The sequence below is a fragment of the Scyliorhinus torazame genome, chromosome 5 (genome assembly GCF_047496885.1).
Source record: "Scyliorhinus torazame isolate Kashiwa2021f chromosome 5, sScyTor2.1, whole genome shotgun sequence".
Lineage (NCBI taxonomy): Eukaryota > Metazoa > Chordata > Chondrichthyes > Carcharhiniformes > Scyliorhinidae > Scyliorhinus > Scyliorhinus torazame.
In genome coordinates this window covers 194756150-194769878 of record NC_092711.1, presented here as the reverse complement: position 1 = coordinate 194769878, position 13729 = coordinate 194756150, and positions in this window count along the sequence as shown.

Here is a 13729-nt window from a genome sequence, read left to right as displayed (position 1 = left end):
ACCAACCCTTCACCTCTGTCAATCGGGCTCTTATTTATTTATCACTCCAACCTAAGGAGGAGGAGGCTTTTCCGCCACCACCTCCCCCCCCCCCCCCGCAAATTATCCCATTAGGAGTGTTATCAACCCCCACGCTGGTGATACTGGCGAACCATTCATTGAGGTGTGGCACGCATTTAAACCTCAGGAACTATGTTTGATCATGGCCCAATGTCCCTCCTGCAAAGATGACCCAGAAGGGTTCACTGAATTTTTGAGACGAATTGCGACCATGTACGGTGCTACTGCACGGGATCAATATTCACTGATTTATTCATCCCTTCCCCCAGAGTTAGGGGAGAGGTGGAAAAATGAATTAGGACTGCATGGGGGCACGTGGACGGCCTTCAGCGTCGCACACCAAACTGAGGACAATCAGCGTACTTTAATGTTCTCGGCACTGAAACGGGCTCTCCGTAAGCCCATTGACATCGGCAAACTCCTTGAATGTACCCCCACTTCTAAGGAAGATGGTCCAGAATTTTTTGACCAATTTGTGGCGTGTACACTCTTTACTCCGGGGACATTGCTTTCAATGAAGGAACACAGTCTCCCCAATTTAATGCACTATTAATGCAGGTATTGCCTGACTGTGTAGCGTCCAGTATTAAAACGAATTAACATGGATTGGTCTGACAATTCTAAATCTCAAATGAAACGGGCTGTTCCTTATTATTGGAGCAATGGCCTCAACCGTGAGACCTGTTATAAAGACACTATGCCTAGAATTGAGTCCGAATTTGTCCAACGTCCCTCTCAAAGAAAACCTCCGAAAGGTCAAAACTCTCAGACAGATTCAGGTTACTGTCGCCCAGATTGCAGATCCTCCTGAATTTGGTTACCGCTCACAGGTTCCTTACTCCTGAACTCCACACATGGAGGATTTCGACAGCGCTCCTCCGCGTCGTCCTCCTGCCAAGTATAATGTCACTTGCTTCAACTGTCAACGGACAGGGCACTACGCTAGGAATCGTCCAGCACCCCGACTACAAGGTAGATTTCAACCCCGTCGGCAGACACCCTTCACTGCCTCTAACCCCTATTGACTAGCCCGATCGAACTTTCTGGTCCTTTCAGCGGACCACTCTGACGAACCCACGGCTACGATTTACATAGAAGGCGTGCCCATCCCCTTCTTGATTGACACCGGCGCGACTAATTCTACGTTAGACTGGACATTAATTCAGAAACATAGATTTCCCCTCTCTGATAAGCATGTGGAACTTGCTGGTTTCATGAGAGAAGGTGCTGTTTATCCGCTTACAAAGCCGCTCTCTGTTCAGTTTGAGGGCCGGGAATGCTGCATTCCTTTCACGGTTACCCGCGTCTTCGGTGTCAACCTGGCCGGACATGATTTGCTGTGTCCCTTGCAGATTGAAATTGTGTGCCTTGATAACGGCATTACTATATCAGCTATCCCACAGGCCCAGCTTCGAAATTTCCCCCTTTTCACTACTCCACAGTGGTCGGTTGATTTTGATCCCTCCCACTTTTCACCTCCCTTAGATATTCCTAATCCACATGTAACTCTTTGCTACGATCATATGGGATGCTCGACTGAATTGGAGAGCATTTACTAAGAGGCCCTCGGTTCTCTACAATCCGTTTCCTTTGTTGGCCTCGCTGAGGGTAAAGAGGGTTCTGCCTTTCTTGTTGAGGTACACCATGGCCTTTGGTATCAGTCGGGACTCGTGTCACCCCACGTGACCCTTACTGTCAACGAAGGCTACAGTGCCAAATCCTTGGGATTTTTGGTAGCTTCCCTACGAGAGAAGGCTGATCCTTTCTTTACTGGACGACAAACCTTTCCCGAAGGCACTTTAGAATATTTTCCACAACCATTTTGTCTCAATGGTACATTGCACCACCATCGAGCAGTCCAGTCTCCGATTTTGGGAGTCCCCGCAGATTTATGGACGGCTTCCAAACACGAGATTGGTCTCCCTGATGTACCTCCCGTCGTTATTAAAGTCAAGCCTGAGATGCCCTTGCCCTCCATTTCACAGTACCCTTTATGCCCCGAGGCTGAAGAAGGAGTCTCGGTCATGATTCAATCATTCCTTCAACAGGGAATTTTGATACCATGCCAATCGCCCTGTAACACCCCGATTCCTCCAGTTCCTAAGATAGGAAGACCATCCGAATGGCGTTTGGTCTAAGACGTATTAATCAGATAGTGGAACCCTTACATCCTATTGTCCCAAACCCGGCTACAATCCTTAGTAATGTTCCACCTGAGGTGACTGTTTTTACCCTTCTGGATTTACAACATGCCTTTTTTTGCAATGCCCCTCGCCCCTGAATCACAGTATTTGTTTGCCTTTACATTTAAGGGCAACCAGTACACTTGGACTAGGCTGCCACATGGCTTCATTCATTCTCTGCCCCTTTTCTCACAGGGACTGCACTCCCAGTTAGAGACATTATCACCCCCTGGTGGCTCCACCATCATCCAATATGTTGATGACTTACTCCTTGCCAACCCTGACTTCACCGCTAACCAGCGTGACACCGTTTACCTGTTCATCCGTCTCCATTCGTGGGGATATGTGATCCCGCCCGCTAAAGTTCATAAAGGCTAATGACAGGTCAAATTTTTGGGTGACCTAATAAGTGCTACTGATCGCTCCCTTACTCAGGAACGTATTAATCTTATACTGCAGACCCCATTTCCTACCTCGCCCAAGCAGGTGCGAGCCTTTTTAGGATTGGTGAACTTTTCAGACAATGGATTTCGAATGTTACTGTCCATACTAAAGAATTAACTCCGTACTCCTCTCAAAATGCTCCTTTTAAGTTTGAACTACCCGATTCAGCAAAGCAATCTTTTGTTACTCTCAAAAACGCCCTGGCTACCGCCCCAGTGCTAGGACGACCTATGTATGACAGACCCTTTCAGTTGTACGTTAATGTTCTTAATGAATATGCCACTGGTGTTCTGACACAAGAGCACGGTGACCGGTGTCGCCTGATCGCCTACTATTCTACTAAATTGAATCCTGTAGTTTGTGGTCTACCTCCCTGCACCCAAATTCTTATGGCTGCCATTTGTTAGCGCAGGCAGCCTCTAATCTGACCCTTCACCAGCCAGTACAAGTGCATACCTCGCACTCTATTGTGGCTCTCCTAACGTCGCAGCAAACCCAGCATCTGACTCAAGCCCGCTTGAGCTGCTATGAGGTTTCACTATTGCAGAACCCCTACCTCTTTTTTCATTACTGTTCAACCTTAAATCCTGCTGTGTTCCTCGAGCAGCTCCCCAATAACTTTGCTGGCCCACTGCACGATTGTTTGCTTAAGAATCACTTCCTTACCGCGCTTCGCCCGGATTTAACGGATCGGCCTCTTGAAAATCCAGATCTCATTTTTTATGTTGATGGCAGTTCCTCCATTTCTCTCACAGTCAGGATATGCCGTTGTAACAGGCACTGACGTTCAGGAAGCAGCAGCCTTCCAGACCCCTGTCTCTGCACAAAAAGCCGAGCTATTCGCCCTTACTCGAGCATGTATTTTGGCCGCAGATAAAAGTGCAAATGTTTACAGTGATTCTAGGTGTACCTTTGGTGTGACCCACAATTTTGGCCGCCTCTGGCAACAACGAGGCTTTCTCACCTCTGCGGGAGCTCCCATTCAAAATGCTCTTTGGGTTAAAAATCTCCTCGATGCTATTCAACTTCCTCATCAATTGGCAATTATTAAATGTGCTGCGCACACGAAGGGGGACACTCCTGTTCAATTAAGTAATACCCATGCTGATTCAGCTGCTAAGGTTGCGGCTACATCAGCCTCTTTGATTGTTCCCAATGGGGCTAATCAGGCTCTAAATCAGGTACCTGCATTAGGAACGAAGGGCATGCCAGAGATAACTGGGGTTCAATATTTACAGAGGGGCGCCTCTGATTCTGAGCACTCACTATGGAAGTCAATGGGGTGTTCGCACTCCTTGACACGGGACCTCTGGCTTACTCCAGTTGGTCAAGTTTGTATTCCGAATTCTTTATTGCCGGTACTTATTGGTTATTTGCATTCTTGTACCCATCTTGGCAAGGAGGGAATGGTACAGCTACTCCTGAAAACTTGGTTGCATCCAGATTTGAATACAGCAGCGCAAACGCAACTGGATCGATGACTCATTTTCATGAAACATAATAAGGGTAAAGGCATTAAATGCCCTCCAGGAACCAATCCCTTGCCAGATGGCCCTTTTGCCTGTATACAGCTTGATTTTATTGAATTGCCAAAAGCACAGTGCTATAAATATTGTTTAGTAATAATCGATGTGTTTAGTAAATGGATTGAAGCCTTCCCCACCACGAATTGTACTGCACATACGGTGGTGAAGTTGTTGTTAACATATGTCATTCCTCGTTTTGGGGTACCCAAAATGGTGAGCTCAGACAATGGACCACATTTTGTGGCTCGGATCAATACTGAATTGTGCGAAGCACTCGTAATTAAACAGCAACTGCACTGCGTGTATCACCCGCAGGCTGCAGGAATTGTGGAAAAGCCAACTGGACTTTAAAAGAAAAATGATCTAAATTGACTGAAGAAACTGAGTTAAATTGGCTAAAGGTATTACCCTTGGCACTGTTTCACATGCGAGTGACTCCACATTCACGGACCGGACTGTCAGCTGCAGAGATAGTCTATGGTCGGCCAATTAGGACTCCCTGGGATGCCCATGAAAAACCCTTGGAGGGAGTAGACCTCCATGCGATGGGGGAACAAATGCAGACTATTTAAAGCAATTAACACTTTCTCTGAAGTTTCTCCACTTACAGGTGAAACAGGCACATCTCCCAGTGACAGCAGGGACAGCCGCCCCTCGATATCGAGTGATCGACCCCGGAGATTACATACTGGTGAAAAACTTGGACAGAAAGAAACTAGGACAACACTGGAGCGGACCTTTTCTAGTACTACTGACTACACCGACTTCTGTCAAGCTTGAAGGACGTTCAGGTTGGATACATCGATCCGATTGCAAGAAGATAGTCTTTCAACCCAGACGAGAACACTGGATGAATATACAGCAAAATATAGATAGATTGGAGAGTTGGGCAGATAAATGGCAGATGGAGTTCAATCCAGGCAAATGCGAGGTGATGCATTTTGGAAGATCTAATTCAAGAGTGGACTATACGGTCAATGGAAGAGTCCTGGAGAAAATTGATGTACAGAGAGATCTGGGTGTTCAGGTCCATTGTACCCTGAAGGTGGCAACGCAGGTCGATAGAGTGGCCAAGAAGGCATACAGCATGCTTGCCTTCATCGGACGGGGTATTGAGTACAAGAGTCGGCAGGTCATGTTACAGTTGTACAGGACTTTGGTTAGGCCACATTTGGAATACTGCGTGCAGTTCTGGTCGCCACATTACCAGAAGGATGTGGATGCTTTAGAGAGGGTGCAGAGGAGGTTCACCAGGATGTTGCCTGGTATGGAGGGTGCCATCTATGAAGAAAGGTTGAGTAGATTAGGATTGTTTTCGTTGGAAAGATGGAGGTTGAGGGGGGACCTAATTGAGGTCTACAAAATTATGAGAGGTATGGACAGGGTGGATAGCAACAAGCTTTTTCCAAGAGAGGCTCAATTACAAGGGGACATGATTACAAGGTGAGAGGGGGAAATTTTAAGGGAGATGTGCATGGAAGGCTTTTTATGCAGAGGGTGGTGGATGCCTGGAACGCTTTGCCAGTGGAGGTGGTAGAGGCGGGCACGATAGCATCATTTAAGATGCATCTAGACAGATATATGAACGGGCGGGGAACAGAGGGAAGTAGATCCTTGGAAAATAGAAGACAGGTTTAGACAAAGGATCTGGATCGGCACAGGCTGGGAGGGCCGAAGGGCCTGTTCCTGTGCTGTAGTTTTCTTTGTTCTTTGTTCTTTAAGATCTTCATTATAATTTTTGGACTCTCTGGACTATTTAGCCTTGATGGCCACTCGGTAGTAAAATAACGAACTACCCGGGAACTGTATTCCAATACCTATTTATATATATATCATATCTTTATGCTGAAAAATTGAATGTAAGCAAGTGGTGGGTTTGTACCCACATCCCCATCCATTCGAGGGAAGGAATACCTCTCCAATCCCTCCCCTTTCATATCGCAGAGACAGGTAAATGGATTTTACGACAAAATCAAACAGGGATCAGAAGAGATAGGGGAGATATGGAAATATGGACATCTGCTGGCTATGACATGACAACATTTTTGGCTTTGTATCAACCTGTTTATAATCATGCCTTGACTCCACCCTCCCTCACTGTCCACTCGTATAATGTTCAAGGTTCCATGTGTTTTAATAAATCAGGGAAAGGAAAGCTGATGGGGCAAAGTAGGTGCAACCTTACAGTTGACTGGCAAGGACCGGTACCAGGCATATCCAACAAGGGTATTTTTAACTCTGATTGGTCCGGGGTATGGAATATAACCTCTGACAGCTCATGGGGACAGACATCCCCAATCCCCTGGATGACGTTAGCTGATAATTTTACGGCCTGTAATGGAACCTATTTTATATGCGACACTAAAGCATACCCGTGGCTCCCTATTGATTGGACAGGATCCTGCTTTTTGGGATATGTCGTACCTCAAATGTGTCACCTACCCACCCTTAAGCACTCCCCCTCGCGAGCCAAGAGGACTATTACTAAAACGGAACAGTTCTTCATGATGGCCTTTCCATTGTATGGAACGGGTAAGGCAGCCAACGAAATGATCCACATGGCCTCAGCATTGGAACAACTGGCGAACGTAACGGCAGCAGAAGCCAGGGAAACTGGACAGGCACTGGCTGAGGTCTCAGCTGAGCTGGTGGCTGCCACGACCGTGGCATTACAAAATTGACTGGCTTTGGATTAACTGTTAGCCTCGCAGGGAGGAACATGCGCTATTGTAGGTCAGGAGTGCTGTACGTATATATCAGATGGCTCTGAAAATATCACCAGCCTGGCCGACCATATTAAGGGGCAGGCTGATCAAATTCAAGAGATTGGCAGTGAATTTCATGACTATAACCCGCCTGGTTGGCTAGGATGGTTGGGTCACGGATTATTTGATTGGATCTTTAAGGCCTTCATTCTACTACTACTAGGGATAGGATTGCTTGGTTGCTTGTCTAAATGCATTTTCAATCGAGTCATGGATATCCCTATTTAACTAGTTGTCATGATATGACAAAAGGAGGGAATGTGATGTTGTAGGAATTAAGTAATGGCATGATGGGAAAACTGGTCAACGATTCGGTACAATGTAAGAAAAGCTGACCTAGCCATTTTAATGTACCAGACCCCTTTGTAAGACCAATAAGGCTGACTCCGCATAACCTAAAGCATGAATAAGATCAGAGAAGGTCAAAGTATTCCAAAATACCTGACCTCTGTAACTTCTGATAAGGCTAACTCGTCATAACCCAGGGCGGTATGAATAAGACAAGATAAGGAATGGATGAGTCTCCTCCGACCTTTTAATGTTCTATCAAAGGACAAGATAATGGTATGAGGGATGAGACAAAGAGTCCGAGAAGATCAACAGGTCAGCAGGTGTATGACATTGCTTCCATTTCTACTTCCGATCGAATTCCTGACTAAGCTGTAGTCACGCAATCTTGATAATGATAATGTAAAAATACTGAGCTAATTCTCTGTGAAAGCGCAGACTTAGGAAAGAATCAGCAATGGTAATAACTGCTCTCTGACCTCAAGTTTCAGCCATTACTGCCTGCAGTCTTTTTGTAAATAAAGACTTGTTATTTTGCCATAACAAGCATTGTTGATTCTTTCTATTACAGTCCAGAAGCAGGAAATTATTGACTCCAACAGCTGAGGAAGGCAAGAGTATGAGTATGGGGAGAAGGCCAGCAGCATGTTAGCGCACCAGCTCAAGAAACGGGAGGCACCTATGGAGATAGGAAGAGTGAAGGATAGAAGGCGGAACACGATCTTGGACCCAGCGGGGTTGAATGGGGTGTTTAAGGAATTTTCTGGGTGGCTGTATGAGTCAGAGTCCCCAGCTGGGGTGGAGGGAATGAGGCGATTCTTGGAATGTTTGGAGTTTCCGAAGGTGGAGCAAGGATTGGTGGTGTGTCTGGGAGCCCCGATTTGGCTTGTTGAAGTAGTGGAGGGATTGAAGGCCATGCAGTCGGGCAAGACCCCTGGGCCAAAAGGATACCCAATGGAATTTTATAAGAAGTTTTCTGGGGTGCTGGGGCCTTTGCTGGTGAGGGCATTTAACGAGGCTAGGGAGTGATGCGTTCTTCCCCCAACAATGTCACAGGCTTCGATTTCTCTGATTCTGAAGCAGGAGAAGGACCCAGAACAATGCAGGTCGTATAGGCCAATCTTCTTACTGAATGTGGCCGCTAAATTGCTGGCCAAGATTCTGGCCTTGAGAATAGAGGATTGTGTTCTGGGGGCTGATGGGGGAGGACCAGATGGGATTTGTCAAAGGAACGCAGTTTATGGCCAATGTTAGAAGGCTCTTGAGTGTTATCATGATTCCCTCCGAGGGTAGGGAGGTGAAGGCAGTGGTCGCTATGAACGCGGAAAAGGCCTTTGACCGGGTGGAATGGAAGTATTTGTGGGAGGTCGTGGGGCGGTTTGGGTTTGGGAAGGGCTTAGTAGACTGAGTCCCGTTGCCGTACCAGGTACCAGTGGTGAGTGTGTGGATGAACCGAGTGAGCTCGGTATATTTCAGGCTGCACCAGGGGACAAGGCAGGGATGTCCACTCCCCACTGCTGTTTGCCTTGACTATAAAGCCATTGGCAATGGTTGAGAGTGCCAAAGAGCAGGAAGGGGTTAGGCCGGGGTGGGTGGGTGGAGCACAGGGTCTTGTTATATGAGTACGACCTACTCCTGTACATTTGGGACCAGTTAGGGAGGATAGGAGAGATTATGTGGATACTAAGGGAATTTGGCCGGTTCTCGGGATATAAATTGGATATGGGTAATAGTGAGATCTCTGTGATCCAGGCGAGGGGGCAGGATAGGAGGCTGGGGGTGATGCCGTTTAAAGGCGTGGGAGGGAGTTTTCGATACTTGGGAATTCAGGTGGCGCGGGGATGGGAGTAGTTACATCAATTAAATCTGATCCGGTTAGTTGAGCAAATGAAGGAGGACTTTTGGAGGTGGGACATGCTCCCGCTGTCACTGTGGGGAGGGTGCAGACCGTAAAGATGATGGTTATCCTGAGATTTTCCAGTGTCTGATGTGTTGGGTGTTCTGGATCACAAACAGGTCACCAACACTTGAAGTGGCGCAACTCTATTTTATTATAAGGTTAACTATATTAACATACTTGAACTGTGGGTAAATGCAATACCAGCTTTAACTGTTGACCCTTGCCTAGTCCTAACCAGGTGATGCACTCAGCACATGGTGAATGTCTGTGTTGCAGGCTGTGGGCTCTGTGCTCCGAGCTGGCTGCTACTAGAATGAGCGGGAACTCTCCTGTCCCCTGTCTTTATAGTGTGTGCACTCTCACTGGTGATTGGCTGCAGTGTTGTGTATGCTGATTGGTCCTACTGCATGTCCATCAGTGTGTGTGTGTGTCTGCATCATAATATACTGGTGTATATTATACGAAGTCTTACAACACCAGGTTAAAGTCCAACAGGTTTGTTTCGATGTCACTAGCTTTCGGAGCGCTGCTCCTTCCTCAGGTGAATGAAGAGGTATGTTCCAGAAACAAATATATAGACAAATTCAAAGATGCCAGACAATGCTTGGAATGCGAGTATTAGCAGGTGATTGAATCTTTACAGATCCAGAGATGGATTAACCTCAGGTTAAAGAGGTGTGAATTGTGTGAAGCCAGGACAGTTGGTAGGATTTTGCAGGCCGGATGGTGGGGGATGAATGTAATGCGACATGAATCCCAGGTCCCGGTTGAGGCCGCACTCATGTGTGCGGAACTTGGGTATAAGTTTCTGCTCGGCAATTCTGCGTTGTCGCGCGTCCTGAAGGCCGCCTTGGAGAACGTTTACCCGGAGATCTGAGGCTGAATGCCCTTGATTGCTGAAGTGTTCCCCGACTGGAAGGGAACATTCCTGCCTGGTGATTGTCGTGCGATGTCCGTTCATTCCACTCACAACATGTGCGGCCGTGGGCGCCGCCATCTTGCTTGCCTCAGAACCAATGGACACCGCCATCTTGCCTGCCCCAGGACACGTGCGGCCCGAGGGAGCCACCATCTCGCCTGCCCCAGGACACGTGCGGCCCGTGGGCGCCGCCATCTTACCTGCCTCTGGACCCCTGCCCATCTGGCACCTCATCGGGCCGCTCATCGCCTGCAACTGCCGACGACCAGCCACGTCTTGCCTCGGTCACGATCGACCAGTCTCAACCGCACAACCTCACAACCTCTTCGACAAAGGTGAAGGTCGACGGGCACGAGATATCCTGCTTTCTGGACTCCGGGAGCACTGAGAGCTTCATCCACCCCGATACGGTAAGGCGCTGCTCCCTCGCGGTACACCCCACTAACCAAAGAATCTCCCTGGCCTCCGGATCCCACTCCATGGCGATCCAGGGATACTGCATCGCCGCCCTCACCGTCCAGGGCGTAGAGTTCAGCGGCTTCCGGCTCTGCGTCCTCCCCAACCTCTGCGCTGCCTTGCTATCTGGCCTAGACTTCCAGTGCAACCTCCAGAGCCTAACCCTGAAATTACCACCCCTTACTGTGTGCGGCCTTGTGACCCTTAAGGTCGACCCGCCTTCCCTGTTTGCGAACCTCACCCCGGATTGCAAACCCGTTACCACCAGGAGCAGACGGTACAGCGCCCAGGACCTGACCTTAGAACATATAGAACATAGAACAATACAGCGCAGTACAGGCCCTTCGGCCCACGATGTTGCACCAAAACAAAAAGCCATCTAACCTACACTATACCATTATCATCCATATGTTTATCCAATAAACTTTTAAATGCCCTCAATGTTGGCGAGTTCACTACTGTAGCAGGTAGGGCATTCCACGGCCTCACTACTCTTTGCGTAAAGAACCTACCTCTGACCTCTGTCCTATATCTATTACCCCTCAGTTTAAAGTTATGTCCCCTCGTGCCAGCCATTTCCATCCGCGGGAGAAGGTTCTCACTGTCCACCCTATCCAACCCCCTGATCATTTTGTATGCCTCTATTAAGTCTCCTCTTAACCTTCTTCTCTCCAACGAAAACAACCTCAAGTCCATCAGCCTTTCCTCATAAGATTTTCCCTCCATACCAGGCAACATCCTGGTAAATCTCCTCTGCACCCGCTCCAAAGCCTCCACGTCCTTCCTATAATGCGGTGACCAGAACTGTACGCAATACTCCAAATGCGACCATACCAGAGTTCTGTACAGCTGCAACATGACCTCCTGACTCCGGAATTCAATCCCTCTACCAATAAAGGCCAACACTCCATAGGCCTTCTTCACAACCCTATCAACCTGGGTGGCAACTTTCAGGGATCTATGTACATGGACACCTAGATCCCTCTGCTCATCCACACTTCCAAGAACTTTACCATTAGCCAAATATTCCGCATTCCTGTTATTCCTTCCAAAGTGAATCACCTCACACTTCTCTACATTAAACTCCATTTGCCACCTCTCAGCCCAGCTCTGCAGCTTATCTATATCCCTCTGTAACCTGCTACTTCCTTCCACACTGTCGACAACACCACCGACTTTAGTATCGTCTGCAAATTTACTCACCCACCCTTCTGCGCCTTCCTCTAGGTCATTGATAAAAATGACAAACAGCAACGGCCCCAGAACAGATCCTTGTGGTACTCCACATGTGACTGAACTCCATTCTGAACATTTCCCATCAACCACCACCCTCTGTCTTCTTTCAGCTAGCCAATTTCTGATCCACATCTCTAAATCACCCTCAATCCCCAGCCTCCGTATTTTCTGTAATAGCCTACCGTGGGGAACCTTATCAAACGCTTTGCTGAAATCCATATACACCACATCAACTGCTCTACCATCTTTGAGAAGGTTCAGTCACCTTCTCAAAGAACTCGATAAGGTTTGTGAGGCATGACCTACCCTTCACAAAGCCATGCTGACTATCCCTGATCATATTATTCCTATCTAGATGATTATAAATCTTGTCTCTTATAATCCCCTCCAAGACTTTACCCACTACAGACGTGAGGCTCACCGGTCTATAGTTGCCGGGGTTATCTCTGCTCCCCTTTTTGAACAAAGGGACCACATTTGCTATCCTCCAGTCCTCTGGCACTATTCCTGTAGCCAATGATGACATAAAAATCAAAGCCAATGGTCCAGCAATCTCTTCCCTGGCCTCCCAGAGAATCCTAGGATAAATCCCATCAGGTCCCGGGGACTTATCTATTTTCAGCCTGTCCAGAATTGCCAACACCTCTTCCCTACGTACCGCAATGCCATCTAATCTATTTACCTGGAGCTCAGCATTCTCCTCCACAACATTATCTTTTTCCTGAGTGAATACTGACGAAAAATATTCATTTAGTATCTCGCCTATCTCTTCAGACTCTACACACAACTTTCCATCCCTGTCCTTGACTGGTCCTACTCTTTCCCTAGTCATTCACTTATTCCTGACATACCTATAGAAAGCTTTTGGGTTTTCCTTGATCCTTTATGCCCTTCATCAGGTCTGAGGTCCAGCGGCTGCCGCGGGAAGGTATCATCGAGGCCGGCAACAGCCCCTGGAGAGCCCAAGTGGTAGTGGTGAAAACCGGGGAGAAAAACAGGATGGTCGTTGACGACAGTCAGACCCTCAATCGGTACACGCAGCTCGACGCCTACCCCCTCCCAGGTTGCACAGTACCGGACCTGAAATCTGCCTACCACCAGCTCCCCATCTGTAAGGCGGAGCGCCTATACACTGCGTTTGAAGCAGACGGCCGCCTACACCATTTCCTTTGGGTTCCCTTCGGCGTCTCCAACGGGGTCTCGGTCTTCCAATGGGAGATGGACCGAATGGTTGACCGGTACGGGCTCCGGGCCACTTTCCCGTACCTGGACAACGTCACCATCTGCGGCCATGACCAGCAGGACCACGACGCTAACCTTTCCAAATTTCTCCACACCGCCACACTCCTCAACCTAACTTACAACAAGGAGAAGTGTGTGTTCAGCACAAACCGATTAGCCATCCTCGGCTATGTGGTTCAGAACAGAGTTCTAGGGCCCGACCCCGATCGCATGCGCCCCCTCATGTAACTCCCCCTTCCCCACTGCCCCAAGGCCCTCAAATGTTGCCTGGGGTTCTTTTCGTATCACGCCCAGTGGGTCCCAAACTATGTGGATAAGGCCCGCCCACTCATTCAATCCACCACTTTCCCCCTGATGGCCGAGGTTCACCAGGCCTTCAACCATATCAAAGCCGACATCGCCAAGGCCACAATGCACGCGGTCGATGAGACAGTTTCCTTCCAAGTCGAGAGTGATGCATCTGACGTCGCTCTGGCCGCCACCCTCAACCAGGCAGGCAGACCCATGGCATTCTTTTCCCGCACTCTCCATGCCTCCGAAATTCGGCACTCCTCCGTCGAAAAGGAGGCCCAAGCGATCGTTGAAGCTTTGCGACATTGGAGGCATTACCTGGCCGGCAAGAGATTCACTCTCCTCACTGACCAACGGTTGGTTGCCTTCATGTTTAGCAACACACAGCGGGGTAAGATCAAAAATGATAAAATCTTGAG